General features: G+C 44.3%; 66 non-coding genes across 66 annotated transcripts in view; all 66 read right to left on the minus strand.

Annotated features, from left to right (window-relative positions):
* trnap-agg (transfer RNA proline (anticodon AGG)) overlaps window positions 1–55 on the minus strand; it is a 72-nt gene extending 17 nt beyond the window's left edge. The window contains exon 1 of the tRNA in view: window positions 1–55. This exon is cut by the window's left edge and continues 17 nt beyond it. This is a non-coding gene — a tRNA (tRNA-Pro).
* A 428-nt stretch (window positions 56–483) lies between these two features.
* On the minus strand, window positions 484–555 carry trnap-ugg (transfer RNA proline (anticodon UGG)). Its single transcript has one exon. It is a non-coding gene; the product is annotated as a tRNA-Pro (tRNA).
* A 178-nt stretch (window positions 556–733) lies between these two features.
* trnap-agg (transfer RNA proline (anticodon AGG)) lies at window positions 734–805 on the minus strand. Its single transcript has one exon. It is a non-coding gene; the product is annotated as a tRNA-Pro (tRNA).
* Window positions 806–983: 178 nt separating this feature from the next.
* Window positions 984–1055, minus strand: trnap-agg (transfer RNA proline (anticodon AGG)). Its single transcript has one exon. It is a non-coding gene; the product is annotated as a tRNA-Pro (tRNA).
* A 428-nt stretch (window positions 1056–1483) lies between these two features.
* Window positions 1484–1555, minus strand: trnap-ugg (transfer RNA proline (anticodon UGG)). Its single transcript has one exon. It is a non-coding gene; the product is annotated as a tRNA-Pro (tRNA).
* Window positions 1556–1733: 178 nt separating this feature from the next.
* On the minus strand, window positions 1734–1805 carry trnap-agg (transfer RNA proline (anticodon AGG)). Its single transcript has one exon. It is a non-coding gene; the product is annotated as a tRNA-Pro (tRNA).
* A 178-nt stretch (window positions 1806–1983) lies between these two features.
* trnap-agg (transfer RNA proline (anticodon AGG)) lies at window positions 1984–2055 on the minus strand. The gene has a single exon. It is a non-coding gene; the product is annotated as a tRNA-Pro (tRNA).
* A 428-nt stretch (window positions 2056–2483) lies between these two features.
* trnap-agg (transfer RNA proline (anticodon AGG)) lies at window positions 2484–2555 on the minus strand. Its single transcript has one exon. It is a non-coding gene; the product is annotated as a tRNA-Pro (tRNA).
* Window positions 2556–2733: 178 nt separating this feature from the next.
* On the minus strand, window positions 2734–2805 carry trnap-agg (transfer RNA proline (anticodon AGG)). The gene has a single exon. It is a non-coding gene; the product is annotated as a tRNA-Pro (tRNA).
* A 428-nt stretch (window positions 2806–3233) lies between these two features.
* On the minus strand, window positions 3234–3305 carry trnap-ugg (transfer RNA proline (anticodon UGG)). Its single transcript has one exon. It is a non-coding gene; the product is annotated as a tRNA-Pro (tRNA).
* A 178-nt stretch (window positions 3306–3483) lies between these two features.
* Window positions 3484–3555, minus strand: trnap-agg (transfer RNA proline (anticodon AGG)). Its single transcript has one exon. It is a non-coding gene; the product is annotated as a tRNA-Pro (tRNA).
* Window positions 3556–3733: 178 nt separating this feature from the next.
* On the minus strand, window positions 3734–3805 carry trnap-agg (transfer RNA proline (anticodon AGG)). The gene has a single exon. It is a non-coding gene; the product is annotated as a tRNA-Pro (tRNA).
* Window positions 3806–4233: 428 nt separating this feature from the next.
* trnap-agg (transfer RNA proline (anticodon AGG)) lies at window positions 4234–4305 on the minus strand. Its single transcript has one exon. It is a non-coding gene; the product is annotated as a tRNA-Pro (tRNA).
* Window positions 4306–4483: 178 nt separating this feature from the next.
* On the minus strand, window positions 4484–4555 carry trnap-agg (transfer RNA proline (anticodon AGG)). The gene has a single exon. It is a non-coding gene; the product is annotated as a tRNA-Pro (tRNA).
* Window positions 4556–4983: 428 nt separating this feature from the next.
* On the minus strand, window positions 4984–5055 carry trnap-ugg (transfer RNA proline (anticodon UGG)). Its single transcript has one exon. It is a non-coding gene; the product is annotated as a tRNA-Pro (tRNA).
* Window positions 5056–5233: 178 nt separating this feature from the next.
* On the minus strand, window positions 5234–5305 carry trnap-agg (transfer RNA proline (anticodon AGG)). Its single transcript has one exon. It is a non-coding gene; the product is annotated as a tRNA-Pro (tRNA).
* Window positions 5306–5483: 178 nt separating this feature from the next.
* On the minus strand, window positions 5484–5555 carry trnap-agg (transfer RNA proline (anticodon AGG)). Its single transcript has one exon. It is a non-coding gene; the product is annotated as a tRNA-Pro (tRNA).
* A 428-nt stretch (window positions 5556–5983) lies between these two features.
* Window positions 5984–6055, minus strand: trnap-ugg (transfer RNA proline (anticodon UGG)). The gene has a single exon. It is a non-coding gene; the product is annotated as a tRNA-Pro (tRNA).
* A 178-nt stretch (window positions 6056–6233) lies between these two features.
* Window positions 6234–6305, minus strand: trnap-agg (transfer RNA proline (anticodon AGG)). The gene has a single exon. It is a non-coding gene; the product is annotated as a tRNA-Pro (tRNA).
* A 178-nt stretch (window positions 6306–6483) lies between these two features.
* trnap-agg (transfer RNA proline (anticodon AGG)) lies at window positions 6484–6555 on the minus strand. Its single transcript has one exon. It is a non-coding gene; the product is annotated as a tRNA-Pro (tRNA).
* Window positions 6556–6983: 428 nt separating this feature from the next.
* trnap-ugg (transfer RNA proline (anticodon UGG)) lies at window positions 6984–7055 on the minus strand. Its single transcript has one exon. It is a non-coding gene; the product is annotated as a tRNA-Pro (tRNA).
* Window positions 7056–7233: 178 nt separating this feature from the next.
* Window positions 7234–7305, minus strand: trnap-agg (transfer RNA proline (anticodon AGG)). The gene has a single exon. It is a non-coding gene; the product is annotated as a tRNA-Pro (tRNA).
* A 178-nt stretch (window positions 7306–7483) lies between these two features.
* trnap-agg (transfer RNA proline (anticodon AGG)) lies at window positions 7484–7555 on the minus strand. The gene has a single exon. It is a non-coding gene; the product is annotated as a tRNA-Pro (tRNA).
* Window positions 7556–7983: 428 nt separating this feature from the next.
* trnap-agg (transfer RNA proline (anticodon AGG)) lies at window positions 7984–8055 on the minus strand. The gene has a single exon. It is a non-coding gene; the product is annotated as a tRNA-Pro (tRNA).
* A 178-nt stretch (window positions 8056–8233) lies between these two features.
* Window positions 8234–8305, minus strand: trnap-agg (transfer RNA proline (anticodon AGG)). The gene has a single exon. It is a non-coding gene; the product is annotated as a tRNA-Pro (tRNA).
* A 428-nt stretch (window positions 8306–8733) lies between these two features.
* Window positions 8734–8805, minus strand: trnap-ugg (transfer RNA proline (anticodon UGG)). Its single transcript has one exon. It is a non-coding gene; the product is annotated as a tRNA-Pro (tRNA).
* Window positions 8806–8983: 178 nt separating this feature from the next.
* Window positions 8984–9055, minus strand: trnap-agg (transfer RNA proline (anticodon AGG)). Its single transcript has one exon. It is a non-coding gene; the product is annotated as a tRNA-Pro (tRNA).
* Window positions 9056–9233: 178 nt separating this feature from the next.
* Window positions 9234–9305, minus strand: trnap-agg (transfer RNA proline (anticodon AGG)). Its single transcript has one exon. It is a non-coding gene; the product is annotated as a tRNA-Pro (tRNA).
* Window positions 9306–9733: 428 nt separating this feature from the next.
* On the minus strand, window positions 9734–9805 carry trnap-agg (transfer RNA proline (anticodon AGG)). The gene has a single exon. It is a non-coding gene; the product is annotated as a tRNA-Pro (tRNA).
* Window positions 9806–9983: 178 nt separating this feature from the next.
* trnap-agg (transfer RNA proline (anticodon AGG)) lies at window positions 9984–10055 on the minus strand. Its single transcript has one exon. It is a non-coding gene; the product is annotated as a tRNA-Pro (tRNA).
* Window positions 10056–10483: 428 nt separating this feature from the next.
* On the minus strand, window positions 10484–10555 carry trnap-ugg (transfer RNA proline (anticodon UGG)). Its single transcript has one exon. It is a non-coding gene; the product is annotated as a tRNA-Pro (tRNA).
* Window positions 10556–10733: 178 nt separating this feature from the next.
* trnap-agg (transfer RNA proline (anticodon AGG)) lies at window positions 10734–10805 on the minus strand. Its single transcript has one exon. It is a non-coding gene; the product is annotated as a tRNA-Pro (tRNA).
* A 178-nt stretch (window positions 10806–10983) lies between these two features.
* Window positions 10984–11055, minus strand: trnap-ugg (transfer RNA proline (anticodon UGG)). The gene has a single exon. It is a non-coding gene; the product is annotated as a tRNA-Pro (tRNA).
* A 178-nt stretch (window positions 11056–11233) lies between these two features.
* trnap-ugg (transfer RNA proline (anticodon UGG)) lies at window positions 11234–11305 on the minus strand. The gene has a single exon. It is a non-coding gene; the product is annotated as a tRNA-Pro (tRNA).
* Window positions 11306–11483: 178 nt separating this feature from the next.
* trnap-agg (transfer RNA proline (anticodon AGG)) lies at window positions 11484–11555 on the minus strand. The gene has a single exon. It is a non-coding gene; the product is annotated as a tRNA-Pro (tRNA).
* Window positions 11556–11733: 178 nt separating this feature from the next.
* On the minus strand, window positions 11734–11805 carry trnap-agg (transfer RNA proline (anticodon AGG)). The gene has a single exon. It is a non-coding gene; the product is annotated as a tRNA-Pro (tRNA).
* A 428-nt stretch (window positions 11806–12233) lies between these two features.
* Window positions 12234–12305, minus strand: trnap-ugg (transfer RNA proline (anticodon UGG)). The gene has a single exon. It is a non-coding gene; the product is annotated as a tRNA-Pro (tRNA).
* Window positions 12306–12483: 178 nt separating this feature from the next.
* Window positions 12484–12555, minus strand: trnap-agg (transfer RNA proline (anticodon AGG)). The gene has a single exon. It is a non-coding gene; the product is annotated as a tRNA-Pro (tRNA).
* A 178-nt stretch (window positions 12556–12733) lies between these two features.
* Window positions 12734–12805, minus strand: trnap-agg (transfer RNA proline (anticodon AGG)). Its single transcript has one exon. It is a non-coding gene; the product is annotated as a tRNA-Pro (tRNA).
* A 428-nt stretch (window positions 12806–13233) lies between these two features.
* Window positions 13234–13305, minus strand: trnap-agg (transfer RNA proline (anticodon AGG)). The gene has a single exon. It is a non-coding gene; the product is annotated as a tRNA-Pro (tRNA).
* A 178-nt stretch (window positions 13306–13483) lies between these two features.
* Window positions 13484–13555, minus strand: trnap-agg (transfer RNA proline (anticodon AGG)). Its single transcript has one exon. It is a non-coding gene; the product is annotated as a tRNA-Pro (tRNA).
* A 428-nt stretch (window positions 13556–13983) lies between these two features.
* Window positions 13984–14055, minus strand: trnap-ugg (transfer RNA proline (anticodon UGG)). The gene has a single exon. It is a non-coding gene; the product is annotated as a tRNA-Pro (tRNA).
* A 178-nt stretch (window positions 14056–14233) lies between these two features.
* trnap-agg (transfer RNA proline (anticodon AGG)) lies at window positions 14234–14305 on the minus strand. The gene has a single exon. It is a non-coding gene; the product is annotated as a tRNA-Pro (tRNA).
* Window positions 14306–14483: 178 nt separating this feature from the next.
* trnap-agg (transfer RNA proline (anticodon AGG)) lies at window positions 14484–14555 on the minus strand. Its single transcript has one exon. It is a non-coding gene; the product is annotated as a tRNA-Pro (tRNA).
* Window positions 14556–14983: 428 nt separating this feature from the next.
* Window positions 14984–15055, minus strand: trnap-agg (transfer RNA proline (anticodon AGG)). Its single transcript has one exon. It is a non-coding gene; the product is annotated as a tRNA-Pro (tRNA).
* A 178-nt stretch (window positions 15056–15233) lies between these two features.
* Window positions 15234–15305, minus strand: trnap-agg (transfer RNA proline (anticodon AGG)). The gene has a single exon. It is a non-coding gene; the product is annotated as a tRNA-Pro (tRNA).
* Window positions 15306–15733: 428 nt separating this feature from the next.
* On the minus strand, window positions 15734–15805 carry trnap-ugg (transfer RNA proline (anticodon UGG)). The gene has a single exon. It is a non-coding gene; the product is annotated as a tRNA-Pro (tRNA).
* A 178-nt stretch (window positions 15806–15983) lies between these two features.
* On the minus strand, window positions 15984–16055 carry trnap-agg (transfer RNA proline (anticodon AGG)). The gene has a single exon. It is a non-coding gene; the product is annotated as a tRNA-Pro (tRNA).
* A 178-nt stretch (window positions 16056–16233) lies between these two features.
* Window positions 16234–16305, minus strand: trnap-agg (transfer RNA proline (anticodon AGG)). Its single transcript has one exon. It is a non-coding gene; the product is annotated as a tRNA-Pro (tRNA).
* A 428-nt stretch (window positions 16306–16733) lies between these two features.
* trnap-agg (transfer RNA proline (anticodon AGG)) lies at window positions 16734–16805 on the minus strand. Its single transcript has one exon. It is a non-coding gene; the product is annotated as a tRNA-Pro (tRNA).
* Window positions 16806–16983: 178 nt separating this feature from the next.
* Window positions 16984–17055, minus strand: trnap-agg (transfer RNA proline (anticodon AGG)). Its single transcript has one exon. It is a non-coding gene; the product is annotated as a tRNA-Pro (tRNA).
* Window positions 17056–17483: 428 nt separating this feature from the next.
* trnap-agg (transfer RNA proline (anticodon AGG)) lies at window positions 17484–17555 on the minus strand. The gene has a single exon. It is a non-coding gene; the product is annotated as a tRNA-Pro (tRNA).
* Window positions 17556–17733: 178 nt separating this feature from the next.
* trnap-agg (transfer RNA proline (anticodon AGG)) lies at window positions 17734–17805 on the minus strand. The gene has a single exon. It is a non-coding gene; the product is annotated as a tRNA-Pro (tRNA).
* A 428-nt stretch (window positions 17806–18233) lies between these two features.
* trnap-ugg (transfer RNA proline (anticodon UGG)) lies at window positions 18234–18305 on the minus strand. The gene has a single exon. It is a non-coding gene; the product is annotated as a tRNA-Pro (tRNA).
* Window positions 18306–18481: 176 nt separating this feature from the next.
* trnap-ugg (transfer RNA proline (anticodon UGG)) lies at window positions 18482–18553 on the minus strand. The gene has a single exon. It is a non-coding gene; the product is annotated as a tRNA-Pro (tRNA).
* A 178-nt stretch (window positions 18554–18731) lies between these two features.
* Window positions 18732–18803, minus strand: trnap-ugg (transfer RNA proline (anticodon UGG)). Its single transcript has one exon. It is a non-coding gene; the product is annotated as a tRNA-Pro (tRNA).
* Window positions 18804–19231: 428 nt separating this feature from the next.
* On the minus strand, window positions 19232–19303 carry trnap-ugg (transfer RNA proline (anticodon UGG)). The gene has a single exon. It is a non-coding gene; the product is annotated as a tRNA-Pro (tRNA).
* A 178-nt stretch (window positions 19304–19481) lies between these two features.
* trnap-agg (transfer RNA proline (anticodon AGG)) lies at window positions 19482–19553 on the minus strand. Its single transcript has one exon. It is a non-coding gene; the product is annotated as a tRNA-Pro (tRNA).
* Window positions 19554–19981: 428 nt separating this feature from the next.
* On the minus strand, window positions 19982–20053 carry trnap-agg (transfer RNA proline (anticodon AGG)). Its single transcript has one exon. It is a non-coding gene; the product is annotated as a tRNA-Pro (tRNA).
* A 178-nt stretch (window positions 20054–20231) lies between these two features.
* trnap-agg (transfer RNA proline (anticodon AGG)) lies at window positions 20232–20303 on the minus strand. The gene has a single exon. It is a non-coding gene; the product is annotated as a tRNA-Pro (tRNA).
* A 428-nt stretch (window positions 20304–20731) lies between these two features.
* On the minus strand, window positions 20732–20803 carry trnap-ugg (transfer RNA proline (anticodon UGG)). Its single transcript has one exon. It is a non-coding gene; the product is annotated as a tRNA-Pro (tRNA).
* A 176-nt stretch (window positions 20804–20979) lies between these two features.
* On the minus strand, window positions 20980–21051 carry trnap-ugg (transfer RNA proline (anticodon UGG)). The gene has a single exon. It is a non-coding gene; the product is annotated as a tRNA-Pro (tRNA).
* A 178-nt stretch (window positions 21052–21229) lies between these two features.
* Window positions 21230–21301, minus strand: trnap-ugg (transfer RNA proline (anticodon UGG)). Its single transcript has one exon. It is a non-coding gene; the product is annotated as a tRNA-Pro (tRNA).
* A 428-nt stretch (window positions 21302–21729) lies between these two features.
* Window positions 21730–21801, minus strand: trnap-ugg (transfer RNA proline (anticodon UGG)). The gene has a single exon. It is a non-coding gene; the product is annotated as a tRNA-Pro (tRNA).
* A 178-nt stretch (window positions 21802–21979) lies between these two features.
* On the minus strand, window positions 21980–22051 carry trnap-agg (transfer RNA proline (anticodon AGG)). The gene has a single exon. It is a non-coding gene; the product is annotated as a tRNA-Pro (tRNA).
* A 428-nt stretch (window positions 22052–22479) lies between these two features.
* The window catches only part of trnap-agg (transfer RNA proline (anticodon AGG)), a 72-nt gene continuing 51 nt past the window's right edge, over window positions 22480–22500 (minus strand). Inside the window, exon 1 of the tRNA in view lies at window positions 22480–22500. This exon is cut by the window's right edge and continues 51 nt beyond it. This is a non-coding gene — a tRNA (tRNA-Pro).

The raw sequence follows: 22500 nt of genomic DNA on the forward strand, positions 1-22500 counted from the left end.
GGACCCGGGACCTCTCGCACCCTAAGCGAGAATCATACCCCTAGACCAACGAGCCGACAAAAGGGTGAAAGTTACATGTCAACGGGACATATTTGCAAATAGCTGGGCGAGAGAATTCGACACGCGGATCTCTAGACTCTACGTTAGTTGAAAAAATTTGGAAGTAACATTTTTGTATAGACATATTTCATTTTACTAATCACATCTATTGCCTTTTTTAAAAGACCAATTCCGGGCTCGTCGGGGATTTGGACCCGGGACCTCTCGCACCCAAAGCGAGAATCATACCCCTAGACCAACGAGCCGACCAAAGGGTGAAAGTTACATGTCAACGGGACATATTTGCAAATAGCTGGGCGAGAGATATCGACAAGAGCATCTCTAGACTCTACGTTAATTGAATAAATTTGGATGTAACATTTTCATTCCGACATATTTTCTTTGACTAATCACAGCCATTGACTGTTTCAAAAGAGCACTTCCGGGCTCGTCCGGGATTTGGACCCGGGACCTCTCGCACCCAAAGCGAGAATCATACCCCTAGACCAACGAGCCGACAAAAGGGTCAAAGTTACATGAAAACAGGACATAATCGCAAATAGCTAGGCGAGAGAATTTGAAAAGCGCATATCTAGACTCTACCTGAATTGTATAAATTTGGATGTAACATTTTCATTCCGACATATTTCGTTTGACTAATCACAGCCATTGACTGGTTCCAAAGAGCACTTCCGGGCTCGTCCGGGATTTGGACCCGGGACCTCTCGCACCCTAAGCGAGAATCATACCCCTAGACCAACGAGCCGACAAAAGGGTGAAAGTTACATGTCAACGGGAAATAATTGCAAATAGCTGGGCGAGAGAATTCGACAAGCGCATCTCTAGACTCTACGTTAGTTGAATAAATTTGGAAGTAACGTTTTCGTATAGAAATTTTTCGTTTGACTAATCACAGCCATTGACTGTTTCAAAAGACCAATTCCGGGCTCGTCCGGGATTTGGACCCGGGACCTCTCGCACCCTAAGCGAGAATCATACCCCTAGACCAACGAGCCGACAAAAGGGTGAAAGTTACATGTCAACGGGACATATTTGCAAATAGCTGGGCGAGAGAATTCGACACGCGGATCTCTAGACTCTACGTTAGTTGAAAAAATTTGGAAGTAACATTTTTGTATAGACATATTTCATTTTACTAATCACATCTATTGCCTTTTTTAAAAGACCAATTCCGGGCTCGTCGGGGATTTGGACCCGGGACCTCTCGCACCCAAAGCGAGAATCATACCCCTAGACCAACGAGCCGACCAAAGGGTGAAAGTTACATGTCAACGGGACATATTTGCAAATAGCTGGGCGAGAGATATCGACAAGAGCATCTCTAGACTCTACGTTAATTGAATAAATTTGGATGTAACATTTTCATTCCGACATATTTTCTTTGACTAATCACAGCCATTGACTGTTTCAAAAGAGCACTTCCGGGCTCGTCCGGGATTTGGACCCGGGACCTCTCGCACCCAAAGCGAGAATCATACCCCTAGACCAACGAGCCGACAAAAGGGTCAAAGTTACATGAAAACAGGACATAATCGCAAATAGCTAGGCGAGAGAATTTGAAAAGCGCATATCTAGACTCTACCTGAATTGTATAAATTTGGATGTAACATTTTCATTCCGACATATTTCGTTTGACTAATCACAGCCATTGACTGGTTCCAAAGAGCACTTCCGGGCTCGTCCGGGATTTGGACCCGGGACCTCTCGCACCCTAAGCGAGAATCATACCCCTAGACCAACGAGCCGACAAAAGGGTGAAAGTTACATGTCAACGGGAAATAATTGCAAATAGCTGGGCGAGAGAATTCGACAAGCGCATCTCTAGACTCTACGTTAGTTGAATAAATTTGGAAGTAACGTTTTCGTATAGAAATTTTTCGTTTGACTAATCACAGCCATTGACTGTTTCAAAAGACCAATTCCGGGCTCGTCCGGGATTTGGACCCGGGACCTCTCGCACCCTAAGCGAGAATCATACCCCTAGACCAACGAGCCGACAAAAGGGTGAAAGTTACATGTCAACGGGACATATTTGCAAATAGCTGGGCGAGAGAATTCGACACGCGCATCTCTAAACTCTACGTTAGTTGAAAAAATTTGGAAGTAACATTTTTGTATAGACATATTTCATTTTACTAATCACATCTATTGCCTTTTTTAAAAGACCAATTCCGGGCTCGTCGGGGATTTGGACCCGGGACCTCTCGCACCCAAAGCGAGAATCATACCCCTAGACCAACGAGCCGACAAAAGGGTCAAAGTTACATGAAAACAGGACATAATCGCAAATAGCTAGGCGAGAGAATTTGAAAAGCGCATATCTAGACTCTACCTGAATTGTATAAATTTGGATGTAACATTTTCATTCCGACATATTTCGTTTGACTAATCACAGCCATTGACTGGTTCCAAAGAGCACTTCCGGGCTCGTCCGGGATTTGGACCCGGGACCTCTCGCACCCTAAGCGAGAATCATACCCCTAGACCAACGAGCCGACAAAAGGGTGAAAGTTACATGTCAACGGGAAATAATTGCAAATAGCTGGGCGAGAGAATTCGACAAGCGCATCTCTAGACTCTACGTTAGTTGAATAAATTTGGAAGTAACGTTTTCGTATAGAAATTTTTCGTTTGACTAATCACAGCCATTGACTGTTTCAAAAGACCAATTCCGGGCTCGTCCGGGATTTGGACCCGGGACCTCTCGCACCCTAAGCGAGAATCATACCCCTAGACCAACGAGCCGACAAAAGGGTGAAAGTTACATGTCAACGGGACATATTTGCAAATAGCTGGGCGAGAGAATTCGACACGCGCATCTCTAGACTCTACGTTAGTTGAAAAAATTTGGAAGTAACATTTTTGTATAGACATATTTCATTTTACTAATCACATCTATTGCCTTTTTTAAAAGACCAATTCCGGGCTCGTCGGGGATTTGGACCCGGGACCTCTCGCACCCAAAGCGAGAATCATACCCCTAGACCAACGAGCCGACCAAAGGGTGAAAGTTACATGTCAACGGGACATATTTGCAAATAGCTGGGCGAGAGATATCGACAAGAGCATCTCTAGACTCTACGTTAATTGAATAAATTTGGATGTAACATTTTCATTCCGACATATTTTCTTTGACTAATCACAGCCATTGACTGTTTCAAAAGAGCACTTCCGGGCTCGTCCGGGATTTGGACCCGGGACCTCTCGCACCCAAAGCGAGAATCATACCCCTAGACCAACGAGCCGACAAAAGGGTCAAAGTTACATGAAAACAGGACATAATCGCAAATAGCTAGGCGAGAGAATTTGAAAAGCGCATATCTAGACTCTACCTGAATTGTATAAATTTGGATGTAACATTTTCATTCCGACATATTTCGTTTGACTAATCACAGCCATTGACTGGTTCCAAAGAGCACTTCCGGGCTCGTCCGGGATTTGGACCCGGGACCTCTCGCACCCTAAGCGAGAATCATACCCCTAGACCAACGAGCCGACAAAAGGGTGAAAGTTACATGTCAACGGGAAATAATTGCAAATAGCTGGGCGAGAGAATTCGACAAGCGCATCTCTAGACTCTACGTTAGTTGAATAAATTTGGAAGTAACGTTTTCGTATAGAAATTTTTCGTTTGACTAATCACAGCCATTGACTGTTTCAAAAGACCAATTCCGGGCTCGTCCGGGATTTGGACCCGGGACCTCTCGCACCCTAAGCGAGAATCATACCCCTAGACCAACGAGCCGACAAAAGGGTGAAAGTTACATGTCAACGGGACATATTTGCAAATAGCTGGGCGAGAGAATTCGACACGCGCATCTCTAAACTCTACGTTAGTTGAAAAAATTTGGAAGCAACATTTTTGTATAGACATATTTCATTTTACTAATCACATCTATTGCCTTTTTTAAAAGACCAATTCCGGGCTCGTCGGGGATTTGGACCCGGGACCTCTCGCACCCAAAGCGAGAATCATACCCCTAGACCAACGAGCCGACAAAAGGGTCAAAGTTACGTGAAAACAGGACATAATCGCAAATAGCTAGGCGAGAGAATTTGAAAAGCGCATATCTAGACTCTACCTGAATTGTATAAATTTGGATGTAACATTTTCATTCCGACATATTTCGTTTGACTAATCACAGCCATTGACTGGTTCCAAAGAGCACTTCCGGGCTCGTCCGGGATTTGGACCCGGGACCTCTCGCACCCTAAGCGAGAATCATACCCCTAGACCAACGAGCCGACAAAAGGGTGAAAGTTACATGTCAACGGGAAATAATTGCAAATAGCTGGGCGAGAGAATTCGACAAGCGCATCTCTAGACTCTACGTTAGTTGAATAAATTTGGAAGTAACGTTTTCGTATAGAAATTTTTCGTTTGACTAATCACAGCCATTGACTGTTTCAAAAGACCAATTCCGGGCTCGTCCGGGATTTGGACCCGGGACCTCTCGCACCCTAAGCGAGAATCATACCCCTAGACCAACGAGCCGACAAAAGGGTGAAAGTTACATGTCAACGGGACATATTTGCAAATAGCTGGGCGAGAGAATTCGACACGCGCATCTCTAGACTCTACGTTAGTTGAAAAAATTTGGAAGTAACATTTTTGTATAGACATATTTCATTTTACTAATCACATCTATTGCCTTTTTTAAAAGACCAATTCCGGGCTCGTCGGGGATTTGGACCCGGGACCTCTCGCACCCAAAGCGAGAATCATACCCCTAGACCAACGAGCCGACCAAAGGGTGAAAGTTACATGTCAACGGGACATATTTGCAAATAGCTGGGCGAGAGATATCGACAAGAGCATCTCTAGACTCTACGTTAATTGAATAAATTTGGATGTAACATTTTCATTCCGACATATTTTCTTTGACTAATCACAGCCATTGACTGTTTCAAAAGAGCACTTCCGGGCTCGTCCGGGATTTGGACCCGGGACCTCTCGCACCCAAAGCGAGAATCATACCCCTAGACCAACGAGCCGACAAAAGGGTCAAAGTTACATGAAAACAGGACATAATCGCAAATAGCTAGGCGAGAGAATTTGAAAAGCGCATATCTAGACTCTACCTGAATTGTATAAATTTGGATGTAACATTTTCATTCCGACATATTTCGTTTGACTAATCACAGCCATTGACTGGTTCCAAAGAGCACTTCCGGGCTCGTCCGGGATTTGGACCCGGGACCTCTCGCACCCTAAGCGAGAATCATACCCCTAGACCAACGAGCCGACAAAAGGGTGAAAGTTACATGTCAACGGGAAATAATTGCAAATAGCTGGGCGAGAGAATTCGACAAGCGCATCTCTAGACTCTACGTTAGTTGAATAAATTTGGAAGTAACGTTTTCGTATAGAAATTTTTCGTTTGACTAATCACAGCCATTGACTGTTTCAAAAGACCAATTCCGGGCTCGTCCGGGATTTGGACCCGGGACCTCTCGCACCCTAAGCGAGAATCATACCCCTAGACCAACGAGCCGACAAAAGGGTGAAAGTTACATGTCAACGGGACATATTTGCAAATAGCTGGGCGAGAGAATTCGACACGCGCATCTCTAGACTCTACGTTAGTTGAAAAAATTTGGAAGTAACATTTTTGTATAGACATATTTCATTTTACTAATCACATCTATTGCCTTTTTTAAAAGACCAATTCCGGGCTCGTCGGGGATTTGGACCCGGGACCTCTCGCACCCAAAGCGAGAATCATACCCCTAGACCAACGAGCCGACCAAAGGGTGAAAGTTACATGTCAACGGGACATATTTGCAAATAGCTGGGCGAGAGATATCGACAAGAGCATCTCTAGACTCTACGTTAATTGAATAAATTTGGATGTAACATTTTCATTCCGACATATTTTCTTTGACTAATCACAGCCATTGACTGTTTCAAAAGAGCACTTCCGGGCTCGTCCGGGATTTGGACCCGGGACCTCTCGCACCCAAAGCGAGAATCATACCCCTAGACCAACGAGCCGACAAAAGGGTCAAAGTTACATGAAAACAGGACATAATCGCAAATAGCTAGGCGAGAGAATTTGAAAAGCGCATATCTAGACTCTACCTGAATTGTATAAATTTGGATGTAACATTTTCATTCCGACATATTTCGTTTGACTAATCACAGCCATTGACTGGTTCCAAAGAGCACTTCCGGGCTCGTCCGGGATTTGGACCCGGGACCTCTCGCACCCTAAGCGAGAATCATACCCCTAGACCAACGAGCCGACAAAAGGGTGAAAGTTACATGTCAACGGGAAATAATTGCAAATAGCTGGGCGAGAGAATTCGACAAGCGCATCTCTAGACTCTACGTTAGTTGAATAAATTTGGAAGTAACGTTTTCGTATAGAAATTTTTCGTTTGACTAATCACAGCCATTGACTGTTTCAAAAGACCAATTCCGGGCTCGTCCGGGATTTGGACCCGGGACCTCTCGCACCCTAAGCGAGAATCATACCCCTAGACCAACGAGCCGACAAAAGGGTGAAAGTTACATGTCAACGGGACATATTTGCAAATAGCTGGGCGAGAGAATTCGACACGCGCATCTCTAAACTCTACGTTAGTTGAAAAAATTTGGAAGTAACATTTTTGTATAGACATATTTCATTTTACTAATCACATCTATTGCCTTTTTTAAAAGACCAATTCCGGGCTCGTCGGGGATTTGGACCCGGGACCTCTCGCACCCAAAGCGAGAATCATACCCCTAGACCAACGAGCCGACAAAAGGGTCAAAGTTACGTGAAAACAGGACATAATCGCAAATAGCTAGGCGAGAGAATTTGAAAAGCGCATATCTAGACTCTACCTGAATTGTATAAATTTGGATGTAACATTTTCATTCCGACATATTTTCTTTGACTAATCACAGCCATTGACTGTTTCAAAAGAGCACTTCCGGGCTCGTCCGGGATTTGGACCCGGGACCTCTCGCACCCAAAGCGAGAATCATACCCCTAGACCAACGAGCCGACAAAAGGGTCAAAGTTACATGAAAACAGGACATAATCGCAAATAGCTAGGCGAGAGAATTTGAAAAGCGCATATCTAGACTCTACCTGAATTGTATAAATTTGGATGTAACATTTTCATTCCGACATATTTCGTTTGACTAATCACAGCCATTGACTGGTTCCAAAGAGCACTTCCGGGCTCGTCCGGGATTTGGACCCGGGACCTCTCGCACCCTAAGCGAGAATCATACCCCTAGACCAACGAGCCGACAAAAGGGTGAAAGTTACATGTCAACGGGAAATAATTGCAAATAGCTGGGCGAGAGAATTCGACAAGCGCATCTCTAGACTCTACGTTAGTTGAATAAATTTGGAAGTAACGTTTTCGTATAGAAATTTTTCGTTTGACTAATCACAGCCATTGACTGTTTCAAAAGACCAATTCCGGGCTCGTCCGGGATTTGGACCCGGGACCTCTCGCACCCTAAGCGAGAATCATACCCCTAGACCAACGAGCCGACAAAAGGGTGAAAGTTACATGTCAACGGGACATATTTGCAAATAGCTGGGCGAGAGAATTCGACACGCGCATCTCTAAACTCTACGTTAGTTGAAAAAATTTGGAAGTAACATTTTTGTATAGACATATTTCATTTTACTAATCACATCTATTGCCTTTTTTAAAAGACCAATTCCGGGCTCGTCGGGGATTTGGACCCGGGACCTCTCGCACCCAAAGCGAGAATCATACCCCTAGACCAACGAGCCGACAAAAGGGTCAAAGTTACATGAAAACAGGACATAATCGCAAATAGCTAGGCGAGAGAATTTGAAAAGCGCATATCTAGACTCTACCTGAATTGTATAAATTTGGATGTAACATTTTCATTCCGACATATTTCGTTTGACTAATCACAGCCATTGACTGGTTCCAAAGAGCACTTCCGGGCTCGTCCGGGATTTGGACCCGGGACCTCTCGCACCCTAAGCGAGAATCATACCCCTAGACCAACGAGCCGACAAAAGGGTGAAAGTTACATGTCAACGGGAAATAATTGCAAATAGCTGGGCGAGAGAATTCGACAAGCGCATCTCTAGACTCTACGTTAGTTGAATAAATTTGGAAGTAACGTTTTCGTATAGAAATTTTTCGTTTGACTAATCACAGCCATTGACTGTTTCAAAAGACCAATTCCGGGCTCGTCCGGGATTTGGACCCGGGACCTCTCGCACCCTAAGCGAGAATCATACCCCTAGACCAACGAGCCGACAAAAGGGTGAAAGTTACATGTCAACGGGACATATTTGCAAATAGCTGGGCGAGAGAATTCGACACGCGCATCTCTAAACTCTACGTTAGTTGAAAAAATTTGGAAGTAACATTTTTGTATAGACATATTTCATTTTACTAATCACATCTATTGCCTTTTTTAAAAGACCAATTCCGGGCTCGTCGGGGATTTGGACCCGGGACCTCTCGCACCCAAAGCGAGAATCATACCCCTAGACCAACGAGCCGACAAAAGGGTCAAAGTTACGTGAAAACAGGACATAATCGCAAATAGCTAGGCGAGAGAATTTGAAAAGCGCATATCTAGACTCTACCTGAATTGTATAAATTTGGATGTAACATTTTCATTCCGACATATTTTCTTTGACTAATCACAGCCATTGACTGTTTCAAAAGAGCACTTCCGGGCTCGTCCGGGATTTGGACCCGGGACCTCTCGCACCCAAAGCGAGAATCATACCCCTAGACCAACGAGCCGACAAAAGGGTCAAAGTTACATGAAAACAGGACATAATCGCAAATAGCTAGGCGAGAGAATTTGAAAAGCGCATATCTAGACTCTACCTGAATTGTATAAATTTGGATGTAACATTTTCATTCCGACATATTTCGTTTGACTAATCACAGCCATTGACTGGTTCCAAAGAGCACTTCCGGGCTCGTCCGGGATTTGGACCCGGGACCTCTCGCACCCTAAGCGAGAATCATACCCCTAGACCAACGAGCCGACAAAAGGGTGAAAGTTACATGTCAACGGGAAATAATTGCAAATAGCTGGGCGAGAGAATTCGACAAGCGCATCTCTAGACTCTACGTTAGTTGAATAAATTTGGAAGTAACGTTTTCGTATAGAAATTTTTCGTTTGACTAATCACAGCCATTGACTGTTTCAAAAGACCAATTCCGGGCTCGTCCGGGATTTGGACCCGGGACCTCTCGCACCCTAAGCGAGAATCATACCCCTAGACCAACGAGCCGACAAAAGGGTGAAAGTTACATGTCAACGGGACATATTTGCAAATAGCTGGGCGAGAGAATTCGACACGCGCATCTCTAAACTCTACGTTAGTTGAAAAAATTTGGAAGTAACATTTTTGTATAGACATATTTCATTTTACTAATCACATCTATTGCCTTTTTTAAAAGACCAATTCCGGGCTCGTCGGGGATTTGGACCCGGGACCTCTCGCACCCAAAGCGAGAATCATACCCCTAGACCAACGAGCCGACAAAAGGGTCAAAGTTACGTGAAAACAGGACATAATCGCAAATAGCTAGGCGAGAGAATTTGAAAAGCGCATATCTAGACTCTACCTGAATTGTATAAATTTGGATGTAACATTTTCATTCCGACATATTTCGTTTGACTAATCACAGCCATTGACTGTTTCAAAAGAGCACTTCCGGGCTCGTCCGGGATTTGGACCCGGGACCTCTCGCACCCTAAGCGAGAATCATACCCCTAGACCAACGAGCCGACAAAAGGGTGAAAGTTACATGTCAACGGGAAATAATTGCAAATAGCTGGGCGAGAGAATTCGACAAGCGCATCTCTAGACTCTACGTTAGTTGAATAAATTTGGAAGTAACGTTTTCGTATAGAAATTTTTCGTTTGACTAATCACAGCCATTGACTGTTTCAAAAGACCAATTCCGGGCTCGTCCGGGATTTGGACCCGGGACCTCTCGCACCCTAAGCGAGAATCATACCCCTAGACCAACGAGCCGACAAAAGGGTGAAAGTTACATGTCAACGGGACATATTTGCAAATAGCTGGGCGAGAGAATTCGACACGCGCATCTCTAGACTCTACGTTAGTTGAAAAAATTTGGAAGTAACATTTTTGTATAGACATATTTCATTTTACTAATCACATCTATTGCCTTTTTTAAAAGACCAATTCCGGGCTCGTCGGGGATTTGGACCCGGGACCTCTCGCACCCAAAGCGAGAATCATACCCCTAGACCAACGAGCCGACCAAAGGGTGAAAGTTACATGTCAACGGGACATATTTGCAAATAGCTGGGCGAGAGATATCGACAAGAGCATCTCTAGACTCTACGTTAATTGAATAAATTTGGATGTAACATTTTCATTCCGACATATTTTCTTTGACTAATCACAGCCATTGACTGTTTCAAAAGAGCACTTCCGGGCTCGTCCGGGATTTGGACCCGGGACCTCTCGCACCCAAAGCGAGAATCATACCCCTAGACCAACGAGCCGACAAAAGGGTCAAAGTTACATGAAAACAGGACATAATCGCAAATAGCTAGGCGAGAGAATTTGAAAAGCGCATATCTAGACTCTACCTGAATTGTATAAATTTGGATGTAACATTTTCATTCCGACATATTTCGTTTGACTAATCACAGCCATTGACTGGTTCCAAAGAGCACTTCCGGGCTCGTCCGGGATTTGGACCCGGGACCTCTCGCACCCTAAGCGAGAATCATACCCCTAGACCAACGAGCCGACAAAAGGGTGAAAGTTACATGTCAACGGGAAATAATTGCAAATAGCTGGGCGAGAGAATTCGACAAGCGCATCTCTAGACTCTACGTTAGTTGAATAAATTTGGAAGTAACGTTTTCGTATAGAAATTTTTCGTTTGACTAATCACAGCCATTGACTGTTTCAAAAGACCAATTCCGGGCTCGTCCGGGATTTGGACCCGGGACCTCTCGCACCCAAAGCGAGAATCATACCCCTAGACCAACGAGCCGACCAAAGGGTGAAAGTTACATGTCAACGGGACATATTTGCAAATAGCTGGGCGAGAGATATCGACAAGAGCATCTCTAGACTCTACGTTAATTGAATAAATTTGGATGTAACATTTTCATTCCGACATATTTTCTTTGACTAATCACAGCCATTGACTGTTTCAAAAGAGCACTTCCGGGCTCGTCCGGGATTTGGACCCGGGACCTCTCGCACCCAAAGCGAGAATCATACCCCTAGACCAACGAGCCGACAAAAGGGTCAAAGTTACATGAAAACAGGACATAATCGCAAATAGCTAGGCGAGAGAATTTGAAAAGCGCATATCTAGACTCTACCTGAATTGTATAAATTTGGATGTAACATTTTCATTCCGACATATTTCGTTTGACTAATCACAGCCATTGACTGGTTCCAAAGAGCACTTCCGGGCTCGTCCGGGATTTGGACCCGGGACCTCTCGCACCCTAAGCGAGAATCATACCCCTAGACCAACGAGCCGACAAAAGGGTGAAAGTTACATGTCAACGGGAAATAATTGCAAATAGCTGGGCGAGAGAATTCGACAAGCGCATCTCTAGACTCTACGTTAGTTGAATAAATTTGGAAGTAACGTTTTCGTATAGAAATTTTTCGTTTGACTAATCACAGCCATTGACTGTTTCAAAAGACCAATTCCGGGCTCGTCCGGGATTTGGACCCGGGACCTCTCGCACCCTAAGCGAGAATCATACCCCTAGACCAACGAGCCGACAAAAGGGTGAAAGTTACATGTCAACGGGACATATTTGCAAATAGCTGGGCGAGAGAATTCGACACGCGCATCTCTAGACTCTACGTTAGTTGAAAAAATTTGGAAGTAACATTTTTGTATAGACATATTTCATTTTACTAATCACATCTATTGCCTTTTTTAAAAGACCAATTCCGGGCTCGTCGGGGATTTGGACCCGGGACCTCTCGCACCCAAAGCGAGAATCATACCCCTAGACCAACGAGCCGACCAAAGGGTGAAAGTTACATGTCAACGGGACATATTTGCAAATAGCTGGGCGAGAGATATCGACAAGAGCATCTCTAGACTCTACGTTAATTGAATAAATTTGGATGTAACATTTTCATTCCGACATATTTTCTTTGACTAATCACAGCCATTGACTGTTTCAAAAGAGCACTTCCGGGCTCGTCCGGGATTTGGACCCGGGACCTCTCGCACCCAAAGCGAGAATCATACCCCTAGACCAACGAGCCGACAAAAGGGTCAAAGTTACATGAAAACAGGACATAATCGCAAATAGCTAGGCGAGAGAATTTGAAAAGCGCATATCTAGACTCTACCTGAATTGTATAAATTTGGATGTAACATTTTCATTCCGACATATTTCGTTTGACTAATCACAGCCATTGACTGGTTCCAAAGAGCACTTCCGGGCTCGTCCGGGATTTGGACCCGGGACCTCTCGCACCCTAAGCGAGAATCATACCCCTAGACCAACGAGCCGACAAAAGGGTGAAAGTTACATGTCAACGGGAAATAATTGCAAATAGCTGGGCGAGAGAATTCGACAAGCGCATCTCTAGACTCTACGTTAGTTGAATAAATTTGGAAGTAACGTTTTCGTATAGAAATTTTTCGTTTGACTAATCACAGCCATTGACTGTTTCAAAAGACCAATTCCGGGCTCGTCCGGGATTTGGACCCGGGACCTCTCGCACCCTAAGCGAGAATCATACCCCTAGACCAACGAGCCGACAAAAGGGTGAAAGTTACATGTCAACGGGACATATTTGCAAATAGCTGGGCGAGAGAATTCGACACGCGCATCTCTAAACTCTACGTTAGTTGAAAAAATTTGGAAGTAACATTTTTGTATAGACATATTTCATTTTACTAATCACATCTATTGCCTTTTTTAAAAGACCAATTCCGGGCTCGTCGGGGATTTGGACCCGGGACCTCTCGCACCCAAAGCGAGAATCATACCCCTAGACCAACGAGCCGACAAAAGGGTCAAAGTTACGTGAAAACAGGACATAATCGCAAATAGCTAGGCGAGAGAATTTGAAAAGCGCATATCTAGACTCTACCTGAATTGTATAAATTTGGATGTAACATTTTCATTCCGACATATTTCGTTTGACTAATCACAGCCATTGACTGGTTCCAAAGAGCACTTCCGGGCTCGTCCGGGATTTGGACCCGGGACCTCTCGCACCCTAAGCGAGAATCATACCCCTAGACCAACGAGCCGACAAAAGGGTGAAAGTTACATGTCAACGGGAAATAATTGCAAATAGCTGGGCGAGAGAATTCGACAAGCGCATCTCTAGACTCTACGTTAGTTGAATAAATTTGGAAGTAACGTTTTCGTATAGAAATTTTTCGTTTGACTAATCACAGCCATTGACTGTTTCAAAAGACCAATTCCGGGCTCGTCCGGGATTTGGACCCGGGACCTCTCGCACCCTAAGCGAGAATCATACCCCTAGACCAACGAGCCGACAAAAGGGTGAAAGTTACATGTCAACGGGACATATTTGCAAATAGCTGGGCGAGAGAATTCGACACGCGCATCTCTAGACTCTACGTTAGTTGAAAAAATTTGGAAGTAACATTTTTGTATAGACATATTTCATTTTACTAATCACATCTATTGCCTTTTTTAAAAGACCAATTCCGGGCTCGTCGGGGATTTGGACCCGGGACCTCTCGCACCCAAAGCGAGAATCATACCCCTAGACCAACGAGCCGACCAAAGGGTGAAAGTTACATGTCAACGGGACATATTTGCAAATAGCTGGGCGAGAGATATCGACAAGAGCATCTCTAGACTCTACGTTAATTGAATAAATTTGGATGTAACATTTTCATTCCGACATATTTTCTTTGACTAATCACAGCCATTGACTGTTTCAAAAGAGCACTTCCGGGCTCGTCCGGGATTTGGACCCGGGACCTCTCGCACCCAAAGCGAGAATCATACCCCTAGACCAACGAGCCGACAAAAGGGTCAAAGTTACATGAAAACAGGACATAATCGCAAATAGCTAGGCGAGAGAATTTGAAAAGCGCATATCTAGACTCTACCTGAATTGTATAAATTTGGATGTAACATTTTCATTCCGACATATTTCGTTTGACTAATCACAGCCATTGACTGGTTCCAAAGAGCACTTCCGGGCTCGTCCGGGATTTGGACCCGGGACCTCTCGCACCCTAAGCGAGAATCATACCCCTAGACCAACGAGCCGACAAAAGGGTGAAAGTTACATGTCAACGGGAAATAATTGCAAATAGCTGGGCGAGAGAATTCGACAAGCGCATCTCTAGACTCTACGTTAGTTGAATAAATTTGGAAGTAACGTTTTCGTATAGAAATTTTTCGTTTGACTAATCACAGCCATTGACTGTTTCAAAAGACCAATTCCGGGCTCGTCCGGGATTTGGACCCGGGACCTCTCGCACCCTAAGCGAGAATCATACCCCTAGACCAACGAGCCGACAAAAGGGTGAAAGTTACATGTCAACGGGACATATTTGCAAATAGCTGGGCGAGAGAATTCGACACGCGCATCTCTAAACTCTACGTTAGTTGAAAAAATTTGGAAGTAACATTTTTGTATAGACATATTTCATTTTACTAATCACATCTATTGCCTTTTTTAAAAGACCAATTCCGGGCTCGTCGGGGATTTGGACCCGGGACCTCTCGCACCCAAAGCGAGAATCATACCCCTAGACCAACGAGCCGACAAAAGGGTCAAAGTTACGTGAAAACAGGACATAATCGCAAATAGCTAGGCGAGAGAATTTGAAAAGCGCATATCTAGACTCTACCTGAATTGTATAAATTTGGATGTAACATTTTCATTCCGACATATTTCGTTTGACTAATCACAGCCATTGACTGTTTCAAAAGAGCACTTCCGGGCTCGTCCGGGATTTGGACCCGGGACCTCTCGCACCCTAAGCGAGAATCATACCCCTAGACCAACGAGCCGACAAAAGGGTGAAAGTTACATGTCAACGGGAAATAATTGCAAATAGCTGGGCGAGAGAATTCGACAAGCGCATCTCTAGACTCTACGTTAGTTGAATAAATTTGGAAGTAACGTTTTCGTATAGAAATTTTTCGTTTGACTAATCACAGCCATTGACTGTTTCAAAAGACCAATTCCGGGCTCGTCCGGGATTTGGACCCGGGACCTCTCGCACCCTAAGCGAGAATCATACCCCTAGACCAACGAGCCGACAAAAGGGTGAAAGTTACATGTCAACGGGACATATTTGCAAATAGCTGGGCGAGAGAATTCGACACGCGCATCTCTAGACTCTACGTTAGTTGAAAAAATTTGGAAGTAACATTTTTGTATAGACATATTTCATTTTACTAATCACATCTATTGCCTTTTTTAAAAGACCAATTCCGGGCTCGTCGGGGATTTGGACCCGGGACCTCTCGCACCCAAAGCGAGAATCATACCCCTAGACCAACGAGCCGACCAAAGGGTGAAAGTTACATGTCAACGGGACATATTTGCAAATAGCTGGGCGAGAGATATCGACAAGAGCATCTCTAGACTCTACGTTAATTGAATAAATTTGGATGTAACATTTTCATTCCGACATATTTTCTTTGACTAATCACAGCCATTGACTGTTTCAAAAGAGCACTTCCGGGCTCGTCCGGGATTTGGACCCGGGACCTCTCGCACCCAAAGCGAGAATCATACCCCTAGACCAACGAGCCGACAAAAGGGTCAAAGTTACATGAAAACAGGACATAATCGCAAATAGCTAGGCGAGAGAATTTGAAAAGCGCATATCTAGACTCTACCTGAATTGTATAAATTTGGATGTAACATTTTCATTCCGACATATTTCGTTTGACTAATCACAGCCATTGACTGGTTCCAAAGAGCACTTCCGGGCTCGTCCGGGATTTGGACCCGGGACCTCTCGCACCCTAAGCGAGAATCATACCCCTAGACCAACGAGCCGACAAAAGGGTGAAAGTTACATGTCAACGGGAAATAATTGCAAATAGCTGGGCGAGAGAATTCGACAAGCGCATCTCTAGACTCTACGTTAGTTGAATAAATTTGGAAGTAACGTTTTCGTATAGAAATTTTTCGTTTGACTAATCACAGCCATTGACTGTTTCAAAAGACCAATTCCGGGCTCGTCCGGGATTTGGACCCGGGACCTCTCGCACCCTAAGCGAGAATCATACCCCTAGACCAACGAGCCGACAAAAGGGTGAAAGTTACATGTCAACGGGACATATTTGCAAATAGCTGGGCGAGAGAATTCGACACGCGCATCTCTAAACTCTACGTTAGTTGAAAAAATTTGGAAGTAACATTTTTGTATAGACATATTTCATTTTACTAATCACATCTATTGCCTTTTTTAAAAGACCAATTCCGGGCTCGTCGGGGATTTGGACCCGGGACCTCTCGCACCCAAAGCGAGAATCATACCCCTAGACCAACGAGCCGACAAAAGGGTCAAAGTTACGTGAAAACAGGACATAATCGCAAATAGCTAGGCGAGAGAATTTGAAAAGCGCATATCTAGACTCTACCTGAATTGTATAAATTTGGATGTAACATTTTCATTCCGACATATTTCGTTTGACTAATCACAGCCATTGACTGGTTCCAAAGAGCACTTCCGGGCTCGTCCGGGATTTGGACCCGGGACCTCTCGCACCCTAAGCGAGAATCATACCCCTAGACCAACGAGCCGACAAAAGGGTGAAAGTTACATGTCAACGGGAAATAATTGCAAATAGCTGGGCGAGAGAATTCGACAAGCGCATCTCTAGACTCTACGTTAGTTGAATAAATTTGGAAGTAACGTTTTCGTATAGAAATTTTTCGTTTGACTAATCACAGCCATTGACTGTTTCAAAAGACCAATTCCGGGCTCGTCCGGGATTTGGACCCGGGACCTCTCGCACCCTAAGCGAGAATCATACCCCTAGACCAACGAGCCGACAAAAGGGTGAAAGTTACATGTCAACGGGACATATTTGCAAATAGCTGGGCGAGAGAATTCGACACGCGCATCTCTAGACTCTACGTTAGTTGAAAAAATTTGGAAGTAACATTTTTGTATAGACATATTTCATTTTACTAATCACATCTATTGCCTTTTTTAAAAGACCAATTCCGGGCTCGTCGGGGATTTGGACCCGGGACCTCTCGCACCCAAAGCGAGAATCATACCCCTAGACCAACGAGCCGACAAAAGGGTCAAAGTTACATGAAAACAGGACATAATCGCAAATAGCTAGGCGAGAGAATTTGAAAAGCGCATATCTAGACTCTACCTGAATTGTATAAATTTGGATGTAACATTTTCATTCCGACATATTTCGTTTGACTAATCACAGCCATTGACTGTTTCAAAAGAGCACTTCCGGGCTCGTCCGGGATTTGGACCCGGGACCTCTCGCACCCTAAGCGAGAATCATACCCCTAGACCAACGAGCCGACAAAAGGGTGAAAGTTACATGTCAACGGAAAATAATTGCAAATAGCTGGGCGAGAGAATTCGACAAGCGCATCTCTAGACTCTACGTTAGTTGAATAAATTTGGAAGTAACGTTTTCGTATAGAAATTTTTCGTTTGACTAATCACAGCCATTGACTGTTTCAAAAGACCAATTCCGGGCTCGTCCGGGATTTGGACCCGGGACCTCTCGCACCCTAAGCGAGAATCATACCCCTAGACCAACGAGCCGACAAAAGGGTGAAAGTTACATGTCAACGGGACATATTTGCAAATAGCTGGGCGAGAGAATTCGACACGCGGATCTCTAGACTCTACGTTAGTTGAAAAAATTTGGAAGTAACATTTTTGTATAGACATATTTCATTTTACTAATCACATCTATTGCCTTTTTTAAAAGACCAATTCCGGGCTCGTCGGGGATTTGGACCCGGGACCTCTCGCACCCAAAGCGAGAATCATACCCCTAGACCAACGAGCCGACCAAAGGGTGAAAGTTACATGTCAACGGGAAATAATTGCAAATAGCTGGGCGAGAGATATCGACAAGAGCATCTCTAGACTCTACCTGAATTGTATAAATTTGGATGTAACATTTTCATTCCGACATATTTTCTTTGACTAATCACAGCCATTGACTGTTTCAAAAGAGCACTTCCGGGCTCGTCCGGGATTTGGACCCGGGACCTCTCGCACCCAAAGCGAGAATCATACCCCTAGACCAACGAGCCGACAAAAGGGTGAAAGTTACATGTCAACGGGAAATAATTGCAAATAGCTGGGCGAGAGATATCGACAAGAGCATCTCTAGACTCTACGTTAGTTGAAAAAATTTGGAAGTTACATTTTCGTATAGACATATTTCATTTTACTTATCACATCTATTGACTTTCAAAAGACCTATCCCGGGCTCGTCCGGGATTTGGACCCGGGACCTCTCGCACCCAAAGCGAGAATCATACCCCTAGACCAACGAGCCGACCAAAGGGTGAAAGTTACATGTCAACGGGAAATAATTGCAAATAGCTGGGCGAGAGATATCGACAAGAGCATCTCTAGACTCTACGTTAATTGAATAAATTTGGATGTAACATTTTCATTCCGACATATTTTCTTTGACTAATCACAGCCATTGACTGTTTCAAAAGAGCACTTCCGGGCTCGTCCGGGATTTGGACCCGGGACCTCTCGCACCCAAAGCGAGAATCATACCCCTAGACCAACGAGCCGACAAAAGGGTGAAAGTTACATGTCAACGGGACATATTTGCAAATAGCTGGGCGAGAGAATTCGACACGCGCATCTCTAGACTCTACGTTAGTTGAAAAAATTTGGAAGTAACATTTTTGTATAGACATATTTCATTTTACTAATCACATCTATTGCCTTTTTTAAAAGACCAATTCCGGGCTCGTCGGGGATTTGGACCCGGGACCTCTCGCACCCAAAGCGAGAATCATACCCCTAGACCAACGAGCCGACCAAAGGGTGAAAGTTACATGTCAACGGGACATATTTGCAAATAGCTGGGCGAGAGATATCGACAAGAGCATCTCTAGACTCTACGTTAATTGAATAAATTTGGATGTAACATTTTCATTCCGACATATTTTCTTTGACTAATCACAGCCATTGACTGTTTCAAAAGAGCACTTCCGGGCTCGTCCGGGATTTGGACCCGGGACCTCTCGCACCCAAAGCGAGAATCATACCCCTAGACCAACGAGCCGACAAAAGGGTGAAAGTTACATGTCAACGGGAAATAATTGCAAATAGCTGGGCGAGAGAATTCGACAAGCGCATCTCTAGACTCTACGTTAGTTGAATAAATTTGGAAGTAACGTTTTCGTATAGAAATTTTTCGTTTGACTAATCACAGCCATTGACTGTTTCAAAAGACCAATTCCGGGCTCGTCCGGGATTTGGACCCGGGACCTCTCGCACCCTAAGCGAGAATCATACCCCTAGACCAACGAGCCGACAAAAGGGTGAAAGTTACATGTCAACGGGACATATTTGCAAATAGCTGGGCGAGAGAATTCGACACGCGCATCTCTAAACTCTACGTTAGTTGAAAAAATTTGGAAGTAACATTTTTGTATAGACATATTTCATTTTACTAATCACATCTATTGCCTTTTTTAAAAGACCAATTCCGGGCTCGTCGGGGATTTGGACCCGGGACCTCTCGCACCCAAAGCGAGAATCATACCCCTAGACCAACGAGCCGACAAAAGGGTCAAAGTTACGTGAAAACAGGACATAATCGCAAATAGCTAGGCGAGAGAATTTGAAAAGCGCATATCTAGACTCTACCTGAATTGTATAAATTTGGATGTAACATTTTCATTCCGACATATTTCGTTTGACTAATCACAGCCATTGACTGTTTCAAAAGAGCACTTCCGGGCTCGTCCGGGATTTGGACCCGGGACCTCTCGCACCCTAAGCGAGAATCATACCCCTAGACCAACGAGCCGACAAAAGGGTGAAAGTTACATGTCAACGGAAAATAATTGCAAATAGCTGGGCGAGAGAATTCGACAAGCGCATCTCTAGACTCTACGTTAGTTGAATAAATTTGGAAGTAACGTTTTCGTATAGAAATTTTTCGTTTGACTAATCACAGCCATTGACTGTTTCAAAAGACCAATTCCGGGCTCGTCCGGGATTTGGACCCGGGACCTCTCGCACCCTAAGCGAGAATCATACCCCTAGACCAACGAGCCGACAAAAGGGTGAAAGTTACATGTCAACGGGACATATTTGCAAATAGCTGGGCGAGAGAATTCGACACGCGGATCTCTAGACTCTACGTTAGTTGAAAAAATTTGGAAGTAACATTTTTGTATAGACATATTTCATTTTACTAATCACATCTATTGCCTTTTTTAAAAGACCAATTCCGGGCTCGTCGGGGATTTGGACCCGGGACCTCTCGCACCCAAAGCGAGAATCATACCCCTAGACCAACGAGCCGACCAAAGGGTGAAAGTTACATGTCAACGGGAAATAATTGCAAATAGCTGGGCGAGAGATATCGACAAGAGCATCTCTAGACTCTACCTGAATTGTATAAATTTGGATGTAACATTTTCATTCCGACATATTTTCTTTGACTAATCACAGCCATTGACTGTTTCAAAAGAGCACTTCCGGGCTCGTCCGGGATTTGGACCCGGGACCTCTCGCACCCAAAGCGAGAATCATACCCCTAGACCAACGAGCCGACAAAAGGGTGAAAGTTACATGTCAACGGGAAATAATTGCAAATAGCTGGGCGAGAGATATCGACAAGAGCATCTCTAGACTCTACGTTAGTTGAAAAAATTTGGAAGTTACATTTTCGTATAGACATATTTCATTTTACTTATCACATCTATTGACTTTCAAAAGACCTATCCCGGGCTCGTCCGGGATTTGGACCCGGGACCTCTCGCACCCAAAGCGAGAATCATACCCCTAGACCAACGAGCCGACCAAAGGGTGAAAGTTACATGTCAACGGGAAATAATTGCAAATAGCTGGGCGAGAGATATCGACAAGAGCATCTCTAGACTCTACGTTAATTGAATAAATTTGGATGTAACATTTTCATTCCGACATATTTTCTTTGACTAATCACAGCCATTGACTGTTTCAAAAGAGCACTTCCGGGCTCGTCCGGGATTTGGACCCGGGACCTCTCGCACCCAAAGCGAGAATCATACCCCTAGACCAACGAGCCGACAAAAGGGTGAAAGTTACATGTCAACGGGACATATTTGCAAATAGCTGGGCGAGAGAATTCGACACGCGCATCTCTAGACTCTACGTTAGTTGAAAAAATTTGGAAGTAACATTTTTGTATAGACATATTTCATTTTACTAATCACATCTATTGCCTTTTTTAAAAGACCAATTCCGGGCTCGTCGGGGATTTGGACCCGGGACCTCTCGCACCCAAAGCGAGAATCATACCCCTAGACCAACGAGCCGACCAAAGGGTGAAAGTTACATGTCAACGGGACATATTTGCAAATAGCTGGGCGAGAGATATCGACAAGAGCATCTCTAGACTCTACGTTAATTGAATAAATTTGGATGTAACATTTTCATTCCGACATATTTTCTTTGACTAATCACAGCCATTGACTGTTTCAAAAGAGCACTTCCGGGCTCGTCCGGGATTTGGACCCGGGACCTCTCGCACCCAAAGCGAGAATCATACCCCTAGACCAACGAGCCGACAAAAGGGTGAAAGTTACATGTCAACGGGAAATAATTGCAAATAGCTGGGCGAGAGAATTCGACAAGCGCATCTCTAGACTCTACGTTAGTTGAATAAATTTGGAAGTAACGTTTTCGTATAGAAATTTTTCGTTTGACTAATCACAGCCATTGACTGTTTCAAAAGACCAATTCCGGGCTCGTCCGGGATTTGGACCCGGGACCTCTCGCACCCTAAGCGAGAATCATACCCCTAGACCAACGAGCCGACAAAAGGGTGAAAGTTACATGTCAACGGGACATATTTGCAAATAGCTGGGCGAGAGAATTCGACACGCGCATCTCTAAACTCTACGTTAGTTGAAAAAATTTGGAAGTAACATTTTTGTATAGACATATTTCATTTTACTAATCACATCTATTGCCTTTTTTAAAAGACCAATTCCGGGCTCGTCGGGGATTTGGACCCGGGACCTCTCGCACCCAAAGCGAGAATCATACCCCTAGACCAACGAGCCGACAAAAGGGTCAAAGTTACGTGAAAACAGGACATAATCGCAAATAGCTAGGCGAGAGAATTTGAAAAGCGCATATCTAGACTCTACCTGAATTGTATAAATTTGGATGTAACATTTTCATTCCGACATATTTCGTTTGACTAATCACAGCCATTGACTGGTTCCAAAGAGCACTTCCGGGCTCGTCCGGGATTTGGAC

The sequence above is a fragment of the Gasterosteus aculeatus genome, chromosome 4 (assembly GCF_964276395.1).
Source record: "Gasterosteus aculeatus chromosome 4, fGasAcu3.hap1.1, whole genome shotgun sequence".
NCBI classification, from domain to species: domain Eukaryota; kingdom Metazoa; phylum Chordata; class Actinopteri; order Perciformes; family Gasterosteidae; genus Gasterosteus; species Gasterosteus aculeatus.